At 37.3% G+C, this 13,909-nt stretch overlaps 1 protein-coding gene across 1 annotated transcript in view; it reads right to left on the bottom strand.

Annotated features, from left to right (window-relative positions):
* The window catches only part of schip1 (schwannomin interacting protein 1), a 419,733-nt gene that overhangs the window by 125,898 nt on the left and 279,926 nt on the right, over positions 1-13,909 (bottom strand). The window lies entirely within an intron of this gene.

Genomic DNA, 13,909 nt, shown 5'->3' with positions numbered 1-13,909 from the left:
GACTTAATATAGTGAGTCATGTTGTAATGGCCCAGATCATTAAACCACCATATTTTAAATAGAGATAATGCATAACATAACAGTCAATAAGGCCATATCTTGGTACAATAGACTTTATTTCTTTTTGCTTCCTTTAATATTTTCTAAGCTACAATTACTTGATGTTGCCCATTTATTTCACTTATCTAAACCTCCAGTAATGGTGCATTTAGTGACAAATAGATAATTGAGATTTTCTATCTCACAGAGCAATAAAAAAATAATTGGTGAAGTACTCTTGGCGGAGCATTAGCTTATTTTTTTTTCAGAAAGAAAAAGAGAAGCAAAAATGTACTTTTGGAAATGAAATATCAGGAATTTCTCACCAGCAATTTCAAACTGCTCTGAGAAAGAAGGGAGTTTGAGTTACAATTAAAGTTATTTAAAATGTTCAAAATGTGTCTTTTAAAACCCACCTCGTCTTCTGTTCTAAAACTCTGACCTTGAGTTAGCAATCAGAAAAAACGTTTAACCAAAATTTTAATTTGATGGTGGTGCTGACCTTTTTGGTTTTGACATAAAAATGTCATCACTTCATCATTTTAATTTTGTGTTATAACTGGAAAGTTAAATCTTGGAGTATATCTGAAAATGTGTTTTGTGAGGCTATGGTACCTTCGATCATTGATGTACTGGGACTATGGAAAAAATGAGCCCTAAAATAGTAGTCCTGTTATAACGGGTTCCATTGAAAGTCAAGAACTTCCCAGGGAAATGTATTCTATTAACTTATGTATGGCTCTGTTATTATAGATAACTGTAAATAAAACATATTGTAAACATATGTGAATGTGAGGGTTGAAAATATCCGTGAGTTCTGTTTGTTGCATTTATGCCAGTATTAGACAGTAGGAAATTGAAAGGGAGGTAAGGGAAGCTCCAAGCCAGGGAGTATATAGCAATAACCAGGCAGATCATTTAGGACAACGGTGAAGCTGTAGAAGAGCCACCAGAGAGTAAGGCGTTTTTAGGTTCTTTATGATTTTATTGCTCACTTTTATACAGGGGTTGGACAATGAAACTGAAACACCTGTCATTTTAGTGTGGGAGGTTTCAAGGCTAAATTGGACCAGCCTGGTAGCCAGTCTTCATTGATTGCACATTGCACCAGTAAGAGCAGAGTGTGAAGGTTCAATTAGCAGGGTAAGAGCACAGTTTTGCTCAAAATATTGAAACGCACACAACATTATGGGTGACATACCAGAGTTCAAAAGAGGACTAATTGTCGGTGCACGTCTTGCTGGCGCATCTGTGACCAAGACAGCAAGTCTTTGTGTGTCAAGAGCCACGGTATCCAGGGTAATGTCAGCATACCACCAAGAAGGACCAACCACATCCAACAGGATTAACTGTGGACGCAAGAGGAAGCTGTCTGAAAAGGATGTTTGGGTGCTAAACTGGATTGTATCCAAAAAACATAAAACCACGGCTGCCCAAATCACGGCAGAATTAAATGTGCACCTCAACTCTCCTGTTTCCACCAGAACTGTCCGTCGGGAACTCCACAGGGTTAATATACACGGCCGGGCTGCTATAGCCAAATCTTTGGTCACTCATGCCAATGCCACACGTTGGTTTCAATGGTGCAAGGAGCGCAAATCTTGGGCTGTGGACAATGTGAAACATGTATTGTTCTCTGATGAGTCCACCTTTACTGTTTTCTGTTTTCTCCACATCCAGGAGAGTTACGGTGTGGAGAAGCCCCAAAGAAGCGTCCCACCCAGACTGTTGCATGCCCAGAGTGAAGCATGGAGGTGGATCAGTAATGTTTTGAGCTGCCATATCATGGCATTCCCTTGGCCCAATACTTGTGCTAGATGGGCGCGTCACTGCCATGGACTACCGAACCATTCTTGAGGACCATGTGCACCCAATGGTTCAAACATTGTATCCTGAAGGCGGTGCCGTGTATCAGGATGACAATGCACAAATACACACAGCAAGACTGGTGAAAGATTGGTTTGATGAACATGAAAGTGAAGTTGAACATCTCCCATGGCCTGCACAGTCACCAGATCTAAATATTATTGAGCCACTTTGGGGTGTTTTGGAGGAGCGAGTCAGGAAACGTTTTCCTCCACCAGTATCACGTAGTGACCTGGCCACTATCCTGCAAGATGAATGGCTTAAAATCCCTCTGACCACTGTGCAGGACTTGTATATTTCATTCCCAAGACGAATTGACACTGTATTGGCCGCAAAAGGAGGCCCTACACCATACTAATAAATTATTGTGGTCTAAAACCAGGTGTTTCAGTTTCATTGTCCAACCCCTGTACAGCACAAATAAACTATTTTACTCCTCAGACCCTTATTTTAAAATGTTAACAGTAAAATTACGTTTTATTTACAACTTTCTTTTTTTTCCTAACTTGCACTCAATGGTCCCCTGATGAATATGTAAGGCTCCAGTTTCTAAATATGCATACACAATTTTTTATTTTCTGTGAAAATGTTTTGAGTAAGCTAAAATACAGTAAAAGAAAAAAGGGACAACAAATGATAAAAACAATTCAGTAATGCTCAACAAATTATTATATATTTGAAGAGGCTCTGATGAGGCTTGTTTATCAGATTAAGAGTACCTTTTAAAAATATTAAGCCAGCTGTTAGACAGGAGGCAACTATGACTTAGTCGGATGAGCAGTTGTCGTGCAATGCAAAAGTTGCAGGCTTGATCCCAGTTTCCTCCTGCCATATGTTGATGTACCCTTGTGTACGGCACTAAACATCAAGTTGTCTACTGATCTACATATCGGTGTGTGAATGTGGCTCTAGTGCTCTGAGTGGTCAGTATGGCTGGAAATACCTATATAAATTCAGTCAATTTATTATTATACATATTTTTCAATAAGCCCACATTTCTGTCTTCTTTTTATTGGTCTATGTAATATTCTTATCTTAAATGTTGTGTTTTCATTGGCTGAAAATCATCACAATTAACAGGAATAAAGGCTGGAAAACATCAGTATTTGTGTAATTATCTATATCATGTGCTCATGTGATTTGAGTTACTGAATTCAATGAACTCTTTAGTAACATTCAGATTAATTGAATGTGGCTGTAAGCGTCAAGTTGCAGTTTGCCACTGCAAGTATATACACTGCAAGTGAAAAACGTACAAACACTAATATTAACATTGCTGTTGTAATAGTTTTAGGCTAAAAAAGCAACATATAGTAGTGGAGTTTTTTTTTATGTGGGTGGAATGATCATACAATAACCAACTTCCATGTTTTTTTTTTGATTTTCTCTAATCCACACAGTCTGAAAATTACTCATACCACACTAAATATATTTTGTTAAATGTCCTTCAGCAAGTTGCAGAGGAACTGCACACTTTTTGTCACAGTGAGCAAGGTCCCGGCCTAATTCTAGCTGAAGATTTAACCACACTTCCGGTCAGAAATGGTTCAGTTGATTTAAATTGTTTAGTTACACAGCAAGAACAGATTTTCAAACCTGCAGAAGAACCTGCAACGTCAGCCAGTCAGGGGGGTCATCATAGCGTGGGCGGATGGACTCCTTTAGTGATTTCATTCAAGTTGGGCTATGCTTAACAAAAATAAACTGCTGCAACCATTAAGAATAATGTTTAGATATCCATCCAGAAATATGATAGAAGCTTGTTGATGGGTTCGCTGCAATTGTAGTTTTAAAAAAAAAATCACTGCAGTTTAATGCATGATCATTCCGCCCTGGAAAAAGAACAATTCCATCTGTCTTTAATAAATCAATATTATATTCATGCTGTGGATGAGGGTATGTAAACCTCTCACCATGACTAAAAGTGATCAGGGATGCAATCTAAACAACTGAATTATCCTCCATTATTTGACCCTGAAACACATCTTGATATCTGAGGTAGACCTAATAAATAAAACCTGAGCAGAGGTGAGATGAAGGGAAAAGATAGGATGTAGCCACAAACATAAAAAGACAATTTTTGGTGTTACACTTTAAAAGATATGTTTTTATGAAAGAAACAGGGAGAGATGGAAACAGACTGTGGGAGAGAGGGAGATACAGTATAGAGGGAAGTGGCGAGAATCCAACATCAGTCACTGAGATGTGAGAGATAAAGGAGGCATGAAAAGAGTAAGGCAGAGGGAGAGAAAGGTGAAGCAACAGGGAGTTGTTCGATAAGTTGATCTGCGCTATGCCCTGGGTGGCCTGGAGTCAGGGATTAAAAGCTAAAAAAAAGCCGGAAAGGTCAATATTGACATACAACATGGCTTTCTAGCTAGTGTTGCATGTCTGTGAGGCTGCAGTCTATATGAATAAAATCAGATAAGATTTGATTTTAGAATTTATATGTGCTACTAAGATAAAAATGTGCATTTATAGAATTAATGTAAACTCTAAACGTCATGCTATATGCAACATGAAATGGAAAAATCCACTTTTATTACTTAGTGATAGAAGGAGTTAATTTGGTAAATGATCTTTATTTCTGGCAAAAGAGGAGACTAGTTTCATATGAAGCTACTAGGATTTATTGTTACATATATGTGGCAACATGGGTGCTTTGTCTTAGAGGTTGCAGAAGATCAGTGGGGACACTCAGTAAGGCACAGTTTTTTCCTATGTACTGTTTTCTATATATTGTTCCAGACAAAAGCTTGGATATTACCAAACTTTAATTTAGAGAGTGGATACAAAGGTGTCTTTTAGCGTATTGCATTGTCTTCGTAGATCTGCACCAACAGTTTATAAACTAAGAAGTGTTTACAAAGAGAAATAAACAGTTTTTTAACACATATTCTCTTAAATTTTAAATACAAAAACTATGAGTTTGTGTGTAGACTAATGTACACATATACCATGAAATGCAGATAAGTGCTAATATACAGGTAAAAATAAAGTGACTAAAACCCCTCAAGCCTTGTCATTGATCATTAAGGTAGATCAAAAGCGTCGACTGTGGCCCAGCGAGCTCTGCAGAAATGAGAAGTGTGGTTGATCATGACGTCTTTGTGTAGGTGTGTGCGTACGCAATGAATTCTATAGCTGGAGATAAAGAACATGGTGTAAAAAGCAAAAATGGCCGAGAAAAGTATAAATAAAATCTAAAAGGAAAACATCAGCTTTTCAATTTTGAAAACAAACTGTTGCATTATTAAGAGGAAGAAGTAAAAAAAAAAAAAAACTGCTTTTTAAAAAACAAATTACAAATAAAACTAAAAAGCGATATTTGACAAAGGCTATACAAAAATTTTTTTTTTTTTTTTTGTTTGTTTTGTTTTTTATTTTAGATTTAGGTCAACGAACTTCAAATATGCTTTAATTTCAACCATTCCATTGCAGGTCTGGGTCAATATTAAGTGCCGTTGTCCTATTGGTGAACCTCCGCCCCGGACTCATGTCTTTGGTGCTCTTTACAAGGTTTTCTTCAAACATTGCTCTTTATTTAGCTCTATTAATCATCTCTGATTAGCTTGCCTGACCATGTCAAAATAAAGAATTCCTACAGCATGGTAGCAAAGGATTCATTAAGGACTCCACACAACACTTTCAAATTTAAATTATAAAAATAATTTTAAAATCTCACAATTTTCCTTCCACTTCACAATTATCCACTCCACTATAATGGAGCTGGTTTAAAGCTAAACCTAAGAGCTAGTCTAACCAGGATCAGGACAAAGCAACTTTCTACAGTCCTAAAATATCTTCAGTATCAAATATTTCACAGCCTTAAGCCCAAATAGCATTTTGTAAACTTTTTAACCACTGTCACATTGTTGTCTGAAACTTAAATGTTTTTTGCACAGAAGACAAAGGCAGGTCAAATGTTATAAAAAATAACCTTATAAGTGCATATATGTAACATATATGCAACACATAGTGCAAAACAGAATGTGATTAGCTTTTCCACCGAAAGCAGCCACCCAAACAACGTAAAGTGATGTAATGATAGATGAAAAATGTTATTTCAGTCTTATTTGGCCTATAGTAACATCATTTGCACTATGCCCTGCAATACAACAAACACATAACTGGTTCTCCCTCCTACTCGCTCACACTTGCTTGACAATCACAGTATGTGACATATGAAGCCATCAGATGGTTAACTAATCTAAAACATTGTCTGATATTGGAAAGAAAAACGAAGTCCACCACTTATTTTCTCTGGTGAGTTATATTTGGAAGGTGGGACCCATATTAAGTCTGGTTATATACACACAGCTGTATATTTGCTCTTTGAAGAATTCTTAAAGCATGCTTAAAAAGCAATGACTATTTCAAATCTTTCTATTTCTGAGCATCAGCATGAAGTCAAGCCCTGTTTGTTTGTACAACTTCAGTCAAGTCAAGTTTATTTATATAGTGCTTTTCAGCAACAAGGCACCCAAAGTGCTGTACACGAGGAAAAACTTACATTGATACAGAAAAACAAATAAAAACATTACAATGATACAGAACACAGAAAAACAAATCAAATGACACTAATAGTCCTTGGGAGTAATAATGGTTAATAATCCTAGAAATTGGTTCCAAGCCACTCTTAATAATAAAGCACCTTATGCTAAAAGAAGATGATAATATTGATAGTCTCATCATTCCACTGAATTCTAACTAGGGAAACTGAGTCACTGGTACAAAACAGCTTTAATCCACATCTTCAGGTGCTAATAATATATTGCTTTTACTGATACTGAAGTCAAACTAAGTAATAACAGTCCACTGTAGTCTAACTAAGAAAGCTGGGTCATTGGTGTACGACCTGCTATAGTCCAAATTTTCTATTACTAATAATGTTTGTTTTTCACTGGCAATCCTTCTGATAAAACTAAAAATCTATGAAAAAGTAATGAAATCACGTAATTAGGTGCAGGGCTAAACAACACACAAGAAGAAAAGATTTTGCAAGAGTGCGGTAGAATCCTGGGGGTGTTAATAAATAACTCTGAGTGTGTGTGCAAGAATTAGACTGTCAACACAGATAGAGCGCCATTGTCCTTGAGGAGAGAGATGGAAATTTTCTCAATCAGCTGCAAAATCTTATCTGGGTCACAGCTGTTCGGGTGTGCTGGGAAAGAGCGCCATGCTTACATAACATCCAGGAGATATTTTGTCGACAGCCACTTAGCAGAAGTTGCCAAGGCCACGTTGGGGAGCCAGATTTAGAAAAACAATAAATTTTCTGGTTCAAGCAGTTGTGTGGGTTTCCAACCACTTTAAGAGTTTTTACTGTTATCTCTCAATTGTGAACCCAAATATCCAAATTTATAGGACTTTCCTGCAGTTCTGGAGTGAACCACATTCTCCATGATTAAATCCTTTCACCTCTGAGTCCAAAAACCGCTTCCAGGCTACGATTCTGTTCAAGAACCGTATCCAGCTTGCAGCTTAGCTCTCTTAACAATTCAGTCTGAGCATTGGTCGCTCTGCAGATTCCATCCAGCATCGCAGGCAGCTTTGGGATGCTTTGAACAGCTGCCCACGTTTTGCTACTCACCCGATAAATCAGGTAAGCGCCGGCTCCAAAAAGCAGAAATCCTGCTATCAAAAATCCAAATATATAAACGTCTTCTGCGTCCTGGACCGACATTGTAGTCAAGCACGCAATCTTCCACTGCTGCCAGGAATCCATTGTTTATCCAGGGAAGAACGTACCGGCTGGGCAAGAGGGTTCTCCTTTACTCTGTCTTCCCGTGGAAAAAATGTGATCAATTGCGCGAGAGATCAGCTGACCAAATCCATAATTTGCAAGTTTGGAAGATATGTAAAACTTTTTCTAAGCTGTAAATGGAGTTAATTTAAAGACATATTTAAGTGTACTAACATGTCCTTTAGCAACCAACGTTTTAGAGACAAAGGAACACATCATTTCATTTTTCATAAGGATGCTGATGCAATTTGTAAAAATACTTTTAAAAGCGAGCAGCTGGTAGGATAATAAGAATGCTCCTGTGCTGCAAAATTTATTTTCTGTCATCCTCTGAAAAAAATAATAGACAACATGATATGTCTTTCTTCAAGAGATCACTTGTTCACCTTCTTCTCAGCTTTCTATTGAAAATATTTGTGGGGACAAAGTGTTGCTACTTTACCAATAAAATTGTATTTATTTTAAGATGCTGCACTGATTATATCCTACTAGCCAGCACCTTTACTTACTTAAAGGCCATATTAAGGTCAACTGTGAGTCACAGAAAAATATATATTTACAAAACGTTTCCTATTTTCAGCTTTGACATGTTTCCTTAAACTGATTCTGAGATCAAAATAATAGATCAGTGTTTTGTAATTAACCCGCTATCCCTATAAAAACTCTGTGTCCATTGAACCAAATTCTTCAATCATAAACCTTTTACTAAAATAATAGTACAGGCAAAACATATTTTTTCAAATTGTAGACAACAAAACAGTGAGCATTGTGCTTGTTAGCATATTTCAAAACAACTGAACAGTAATCACATGACAAGGTTAAATTATACATTTCCATCCATATGAAAGGAAAATAGATTGTTCCAAACACCAGGGTGCATTATATAAAACAGAATAGATTGATTATTAATACACATTAACTGGGAAATTTGTTTAAGATGTTACAGTAAAAAATTATAGAATAGTGTTAGAAGTATTAAAAGACATTGTTTACTGTTTTTTGTAAAATAATCTGGTATCAGTTGCATTATTATTCACAAAAAGCTTGTAGGGGGAGGCATTTATGCAGGGTACTGTAAACCATGATTATCATCATAGTTTACATAATTAAAGCTAACAGAAATTCCTAAATAAAAGTAAATGTTTTTTTTTTTTTTAATCCCTACAGCCATACGAACTGAAAAAAGAGTCATATCAATATGCATGGCACCTTTTCACTGCTCAACTAAAAGGATTCTTTAAGGCACCAAGATTATTTAACAATGAAAGCATAGGGAGAAAATAATTGCTTTTCTAGCCTGGTGGGGATATTAATTTACAACAAAAAGACAGATGATTTATTGTATCCATATCCCACAGATATAATAAAGAGAATGAATCATATTAGAAGTTCAGAAGAGGAGACTTACTCAGGTTGGAGTTTTTTTTAAATGGAGCTAAGTAAAGTAGACACATCAGAAATGCTCAGTTACAACAAGGGCATTACTCCACAAATACAGACAGTGTGGAAACAAATGAGTGTATTCAGCTGGTGAAGACTGTGTTCAATCAGAAAGATAAAGTGAAGACCTACATTTCTTCCAGGAACTGATCTTACCCTGGATTAGTGTTGCTAAGGTAGACAATGAGGTGCATTAGATGGGCAGAGAGACAAATAAATGCTGTCAAAACAGCCTTCTGCCAGCAGTGCTGGACTCCAGATCCCTTAAAGTGTGCTCTGGTAATTGGAAACAAGATGTTAGCTGCAGATCTCCTGTAAGTCCTGTAAGCTGCAAGAGGTTGGGGGTGGCTACATGGATTAGACTTTGTCCAGCATATTCTACAGATGCTCAATTAGATTGAGATCTGAAGAATCTTGAGGCTATGACAACACCTACATTTTTTTGTGGTGCTCTCAAACGTTTTTGAACTAAAAGTTGTAAACTGCTGAAAGAGGCCACAGCCATCAGTGTGGCCTCTGATGTAGTCAGGTAGTGCCAAAGTAACGTCCACATGGATGGCAGGACCAGGGTTTCCCAGCAAATTGACCAAAGTGTCACATTGCCTTTGCCAGCTTGTCCTGTTCCCATAGTGCATCCTGGTGCCAAGTGTTCCTCAGGGTATTGACCTAGCACCCTGGATGATGTAAAACAAAAGCAGGATTATTAGATCAGGCCACATTCCTCCATTGTATCCTTGGTTCAGTTCTGATACTTGAGTCCCTACTGTTTGTGGACAAGCACCAATATGAACACCCTTCCTGCTCTATGGGTCTTCTGTAGCCCCATACACAAGAAACTCTTTTCTGTACTTTTCTATCAGAACCACCATAAACATCTTCAGAAATATGAGATATAGTATCTCGTCTGTTGGATGGGGTCAAATGGACAAGCCTCTGATGCTCTCGTGAATCAGTGAACCAATCATTGGTTTACCACTGTTCCTTCCATAGACCACTTCAGGTAGATGCTGCCTAATGCAGACTGGGATCAGCCCACAAAAACTGCAGTTTTGGAGATGTTCTAATGCAGGCATCTAGACATCTCAATTTGGTCGTTCTTTAACACACCCAAATCTTTAGGTTTGTCCAATTTCTTTCTGGTTCTGACACACACTTTCAAAACGAAAGGTTCTCCTGCTCCAAAATTATCCCACCAACCAACAGGTACCAAGATGAGCAGATGATCAGGGTTATTCTCTTGACCTTGCAGTGGTCATAATATTTAGCTTAATCAACGTGTAAATATTTGAAAAAGTTTAGGCCTTACATCTTCAAAATTTTCACTGCAGTGTTAGCTTATATAATCTTAATCTGCAAGTATTTGCTACCAAATTTGGTAAGGGCTTAAGAATTTTTAAAACTATAACAGAATAAAACAGAGTTCTAACCCCTTTTAACGATCAAAATAGTAAAAAAAATATTTTATTCTTTATTAAAAGATAAGATAAAACAAAATATAAAACAAAGAGCAGGATTTATAGTAGATATTTCTGTAAATCTGCAAAAAGTGGTTAAAAAAAAAAGATTTATTGCAAAATAAAATGCATCATCCTTTGGCCGCAAAAGAAAATAACATGTAAAAATTTTCCCCGGTCTGGCTGTCCAACCACGTTCACCCTGGGAGCAGACAATAAGATACTAAAAGAGGTCTCCAGAAACCCTAAAATATCATCATTGGACCAAGAGCAGGCCCTTGCTACTGTTGAAAGAGACCGCATGAGAGGTGTGGGAGGTGGAATCCCTTTGCTCTTTAAGCCAGACTGAATTCTGCCAGAGAGAATGGAAACAAGACTTTTGAAAAAATGTTCTTTGGACAGAGGAGTCTAAAACTGAATTATCTGGACACCAAACTAGAGGACATATTTGAATAGACCAAATACAGCAATCCAGAAGTAGCACTGTCAAGCATAAAGTAGACAGCGTCAATGCTTGGAGAGCAGGACCTGCCCAGCTCGCAATTATAGAATCTACAATGGATGCTATGGTGTATGAAAGGGTGTTTGAGGAAATTCTCAGACCATGTGTAAAATATTTGGCTCCATGATATGCAACATGGCACTGACCCAAAACATACCAGTAAATGCACCAAGCACAGCCTGAGAATTTAGAAATAGAATGCCCTAGGTCAAAGCCCACATCTTTATCTTTTTAAGATGTTGTACAGTGACTTAATGGTATAATGGTTGTACATGCAAAAAAAGCCCCAAAACATCTCACATCTGAAAGAATTTTGCGTTGAGTAGTAAGATAAATTTTCTGAGAATGATATCAGAGATCGAGAAATGTCTTAACATTTTATTCCACGAGTAAACGGATTTTTGCTTATATATTTGTTTCAAACAAAATTGTTTGAGTGCAGTTAAATGACTCTCTTTTCCAGAGATAAAGGAAAAATAAGACATCAGAACTGAATATTTAATGGGCTTTCCAAACTTTATATTAATAGTTCTATTCAACTCAATTTGTCACCTTACAACTAAGCTCTGAAAACACTGGTTGGCATTGTATCCTGACTATTTTTAAAGATATGTTTTCCATAGCAACCAGCAGATACTCAAATAAACACTTGTTTATGATTTAAGGATTTTCCTGAGGGAAATGAGTCAATAGTATTATTAGAAATCACGACAGAACACATTTGAATAGCCTAATTTCACAGACCCTCCAAACCGTTTTTGTCACTTTTTTGCTGGTAGACACACAGTATTGATCTAACTGTGGCACATCTCGATGACCCACTGAATAGTGAGGCAGAGAATGAATCTGTACGTCAGTCCGAGTGTGAGAGTGTTAAATAAAAAGATGTGCTTCTCAACAGCTCTGCGGTTCTTTGAAGCCCTTCAATGGAGCAACATTTCTTCTGGCTCTTTCTCTTCCTGTCGTTGTGCAAATAGATGTAAATAATATATATATTTATATATATATATATAATTTTATTTATTTATTTTTTAGAAAATTTACAATAGAGAAAGTTGTTTAAAGTGTGGTAGTTTTTAACTTAAAAATCAGCCAGGACATGGATTAGTCTCGGCAGGGTTTTGAAAGATCCCCCAATTGTGCTTTATGGAGTATAAGAGTTCCTGACTGTTCCCACTTCTGTATTAAAATTGTGCCGGTTCAATATTTTGGTGGCAGCAAATTTGGATCCTGGTTGCTTTTAGGAGGATCCTTGTAGCAGCAGTGATGGTTCATCCACAAAGTGACTTAGTCATTAGATAATTTAGAGAAGTGCCAGGGCTACTTCCTCACCTAAGTGCAGGGTTAGAAGAAACCCAAGTAGCCAAATTCACTGTAAGGCTTTGGCCCTGTGGTTGCTGTGTGCATGGGGACCTACCACTTTAGCTACAACAAAAAGGTTCCCACCAAGCAGCTGAAATGTTTGCTTTAAGCTTTAAAAAATGTTATTATGATTAAAGTCTTGCACATGTGTAATAGGGTTTTCAGCTGTGGAAAAGGAACCGACCCCTCTAAGTTGCAAACTCCTCAGACTGCAATTGCATTTGTTACGCTGTCAAACAGAAGCCCAGGTAAAGATTTATCATTTTATTAGTTGCAGTGGGGGTTTTTCCTCTTATGTTTCTCACAGTTGAGTTTTGGAACCTGCTTCTGTTTTAGAGGTGGTGCTATGTTTTGGTTTCTTCTGATTGTTGTATTCTGTTCATATTGCTTTCTGGATTATGTTCTGTTATTGCTATGTTTCTTAGGTTTGATTATGTCCAGGTAGTATTTAGTTCCTGCCATGCTTTGTTTTCACTCTGTCTCTGTTAAGCAATCAGCTTCATTCGGCCCACCTGCACCATGTCAATCAGCTTTTGTTTTTCACCTGTGTCTCGCCATACATATACATGCTCATTCTGTTCATTCCTCGCGGAAACATTACGAATCACTTCACTCTGCTCATGCCAAGCCTATCTTGCCTGCCTGTTCATGCCTGTTTCTGCCACCACCAGCTTAAGTGAGTTTCATTTCGTAAATCAGTTTACTCACCACCTATGTTTCCTGCTTGTCTGCATTCGTCTGCAAAATGTTACCTATGGTGGTGCACTGAGTTATGCTCAGAAACCCACATCCATCCTCTCATGCTCAGTTTCTAAAAGCCATCAGATCAAGTATTTTTTTTCTCCTCTGAGATTGATCCAGAAAGGGGTCTGACAGGGACAGTTTCTGCAACTGAAACATCCACAAAGATCAGCTGCCTTGCAATAGCCTACCACAGAAAAAAATGATAAAACCTATAATTTATGTCAATCATCCCCTCCTCTTTCTCAGTTCTAGCTGTCATTCTGTCCGTCACAATGCTAACTGGCTCCACTGCACAGATTAGGTCAATGCTTTCCTCCCTTTGCACAAAGCTGAAAAGGCTGGAGTTCAAATCATTAGAAGAAACACTAAACTTTAGATAGTGAGGGAGCAGACAGGTGAAGAAAAATAATAAAGACTCCAAAATTAAAGTATTCCACAACTATATTAAAGGTTGCAAAAATAAATCCCGTGAAATAAATCACATAATGGGCAGGCAGCCCAAGAAAAACGTATTCATTCATCTTCTATACCGCTTATTCCATAGTGGGTCATGGGGGAGCTGGTGCCTATCTCCAGCAGTCTATGGTTGATAGGCAGGGTACACCCTGGACAGGTCGCCAATTCAACGCAGGGTAATTAAAATAATTCTGACTACATATTTTTCTTATATAAAAAAGACATGGAAACAAAAAACTTTACCAAAATTAACAAACTGGACTGAAACATATATAAGGAAAAGCTATTTCAAAGAGAAAA

The sequence above is a fragment of the Girardinichthys multiradiatus genome, chromosome 18 (assembly GCF_021462225.1).
Source record: "Girardinichthys multiradiatus isolate DD_20200921_A chromosome 18, DD_fGirMul_XY1, whole genome shotgun sequence".
Lineage (NCBI taxonomy): Eukaryota > Metazoa > Chordata > Actinopteri > Cyprinodontiformes > Goodeidae > Girardinichthys > Girardinichthys multiradiatus.
This window is presented reverse-complemented; position numbering and strand designations above follow the sequence as displayed.